The sequence below is a fragment of the Prionailurus viverrinus genome, chromosome C2 (assembly GCF_022837055.1).
Source record: "Prionailurus viverrinus isolate Anna chromosome C2, UM_Priviv_1.0, whole genome shotgun sequence".
Classification (NCBI taxonomy): domain Eukaryota; kingdom Metazoa; phylum Chordata; class Mammalia; order Carnivora; family Felidae; genus Prionailurus; species Prionailurus viverrinus.
The window spans coordinates 109,079,932-109,083,482 of NC_062569.1; the positions used below are offsets into that span (position 1 = coordinate 109,079,932).

Sequence of the window (3,551 nt, forward strand, 5' to 3'; positions counted from 1 at the left end):
AAATAGCAAAAGAACTAGAATTCGAAGTGGAGCCTGAAGATTGTGACTGAATTGCTATAATCTCATGATAAAATTTTCATGTATGAGAAGTTACTTCTTATGGATAAACAAAGGAAATGGTTTCTTGAGATGGAGAGTATTCTTGGTAAAGATACTGTGAATATTGTTGAAATGATAACAAAAGATTTCTAAATCTTATTAGTTGATAGAGGAGTGGCAGGGTTTGAGATGATTGACTCCAATTTTGTAAGAAGATCTACTGTGGGTAAAATGATATCAACAGCATGTCCTGCTACAGAGAAACTATCTGTGAAGAGAAAAGCTAGAGTCCACTCCCACGATCTGCCATGTTGGGTTCTATAGGTTGTGTGGCCTCTACCTTGGCCTCCAGGGCCCTGTGGGGACTTGGCCCCTCCACACTGCTATGCCAAGCCTAGGTCTTACTGCAGGCCACCCTGGCAGCACTCCAGCTTGCCAGAGACTATGCTGCCTAAACATCTCCTTCCCTGAAGGCAGGAACTGCCACTGGGGATATGCTGATGGTCATCAGTGCAGTGGTAGGTTTTCACTTTGATGAGAGACTACCACCCATCCTAAATGTACTGGAAGTGAAAGGCAGAGAGACAGGGTTGGTTTTGGAGGTGGTTCAGCATTTGGGTGAGAGCACTGTAAGGACTATTGCCATGGAGGGTACAAAAGGCTTAGTTAGAGGCCAGAAAGTCCTGTATTGTGGTGCACCAGTCAAAATTCCTGTTGGTTTTGAGACCTTGGGCAGAATCATGAATGTCATTGGAGAAACCATTGATGAGGGAGGCCCCATCAAGTTTGCACCTATTCATGCCGAGACTCCTGAGTTCATGGAGATGAGTTTTGAACAAGAAATTCTGGTTACTGCTATCAGGGTTGTGGATCTGCTGGAACCCTATGCCAAAGGAGGAAAAACGGGGTTCTTTATTGGTGCTGGAGTTTGCCAGACAGTACTGATCATGGAGTTAATCGACAATGTCATCAAAGCCCATGGTGGTTACTCTGTGTTTGTCACAAATACTCTGGTATTTTTGAGAGGACCTATGAAGGCAATGACAAACTATGAGTGATTGAGTCTGGTGTTATCACCTTAAAAGATGCTACCCCCAAGGTAGCGCTGGTGTATGGTCAAATGAATAAACCACCTAGTGCTCATTACAAGGTAACTCTGGATGGACTGACTATTGTTGAATACTCAGAGACCAAGAGGGTCAAGATGTACTGCTATTTATAGGTAACATCTTTCACTTCACCCAGGCTGGGTCTGAGGTGTCTGCTTTATTGGGCAGAATTCCTCCTGCTGTGGGCTGTCAGCCTACCCTGGCTACTGATATGGGTACCATGGAGGAAAGAATCACCACCACCAAGAAGGGATCTATTACCTCTGTACCTGCTGATGATTTTACTGACACTTCCCCCTGCCCATTTGGATGCTACCACTGTATTGTCCCATGCTATTGTTGAGTTAGGTGTCTATCCAGCTGTGGATCCTTTGGATTCCACCTCTGGAATCCTGGATCCCAACATTGTTGGAAATGAGTATTATGATGTTGCCTATGGGGTACCAAAGATCTTATAGGACTAAAAATCCCTCTAGGACATCATTGCCACCCTGGGTATGGATGAACTTTCTGAGGAAGACAAGTTGACGGTATCCCATGCACAGAAAAATACAGCCTTTCTTGTGTCAGCCATTCCAGATTGCTGAGGTTTTCATAGATCACATGGGGAAGGTGATACCTATGAAGGAGAGTATGAAGGAGACCATCAAAGGATTCTAACAGATTTTAGCAGGTGAATATGACCATCTCCCAGAACAGCCCTTCTATATGGTAGGTCACATTGAAGAAGCTATGGAAAAATCTGGTAAGCTAGCTGAAGAGCATTCATGAGGGGATCTTTTTGGCAAACTAAGCACTCGTTTTTGATGCTGTCCCTCTCCTTGCCCCTAATCCAAAAATCTCAGTTTATACTAGAGACCACATGAGAGCCTTTCCTGAAGACATTGTATTATGTCTGAAGAGTATTAAAGGTTTCTAATAAAATGTATACCCTTCAAAAAAAGGGAGTTAATTCATGCTGCAAACTTTACTGTTGTCTTATTTTCAGAAATCGCCACAGCCACCGTAGCCAACATCAAGGCAAGATACTTCACCAGAAAAAAGATTGTGACTCACTAAAAGCTCAGATGATATACATATATATGTATATGTATATGTATATGTGTATGTATATGTATATGTATATATCTTTTATTTATTTATTTTTAGAAAAATTTTTAAATTTTTATTTATTTTTGAGAGAGACAGACAGAGTATGAGTGGGGGAAGGGTAGAGAGAGAGGGAGACACAGAATCTGAAGCAGGCTCCAGGCTCTGAGCTGTCAGCACAGAGCCCGACGTAGGGCTCGAACCCACGAACCGTGAGATCATGACCTGAGCCGAAGTCAGACGCTCAACCGACAGAGCCACCCAGGCACCCCTGTATATATCTTTTTAGACATAGTAGTATTGTACACTTAATAGACTACAGCATAGTGTAAACATAACTTTTATATGCATTGAGGAACCAAAAATAATATGATTTGCTTTATTGTGGTATTTACTTTATTGTGATCTTCACTTTATTATAATCATCTGTAACCAAACCTGCAATATCTATGAGGTATGCCTGTAGAATATTTTATAAGCTAGAAACTATGTAGATCCCATATAATAATTTCCCACTTTTAATTATTTTTTAAACTGTGTGTATAATAGCTTTTATAAATCAGTAAAACTATTTATTGTGAGGATATTGAATTTTATTGAAATAGCACTAATTTTTAACTGTAAAATAGTTTCTTAATATAGTGTTTATACAAGTTGCATACTAATTGTGAAATCATTGTAACTGTGTAAAGATATAAAGAAGAATGTAAAGGCCAATTGAAATCCCAATACTTTGAGAAAACAGCCATAAGCATTTTAGGGCTGTACTGCAATGCCTCTCTCTTTGCACACACACATGTTCTTTTGACAATGAGATAATCCTTTCCATTATGCTTTGCCTGGTGGACACTTGTTCAGGGCCAGACACTTGGAAATGTGGTCTCCATCCATGCTATCTCACTCACTTTATTTGTCCCTGGGAAAGTCTCTTACTTCTAACATCTGTAATGTTGAGTAAATATTTATTTAATGCAGATCTGTTTTGAAATACCTGCAAGTCTTCTGTTTAAAGTAACAAAAACAGATTTACATATTAGCCTGAAGGTTTAAACAGGGTTCTCTCTGGAAGCACAAGTGGCAGGAAGTTCTGACACTGGGAACATTCCATCGAAAATGCCCTGCCCCTGGGTATATAACTTGAAATTCATGAACTATCAACAGGAGCTTATCTTCATTTGCCCCATGGGAGGAAAATGAAGGGAAAGTAATGGAAGGGTAATGAGCAAAGCAGAGCTTCGGTAATAGAAAAAGTAAAAACAAATTGTACTACATTTTCTTTCCCACTGCCTAATTAAGGTGCGTGTTTGTGTATAT

General features: G+C 40.3%; 1 pseudogene; it reads left to right on the forward strand.

Moving 5' to 3' along the window:
• The first annotated feature begins 347 nt into the window (after positions 1–347).
• LOC125175436 (ATP synthase subunit beta, mitochondrial-like) lies at positions 348–1,919 on the forward strand (annotated as a pseudogene).
• Positions 1,920–3,551: the final 1,632 nt, after the last annotated feature.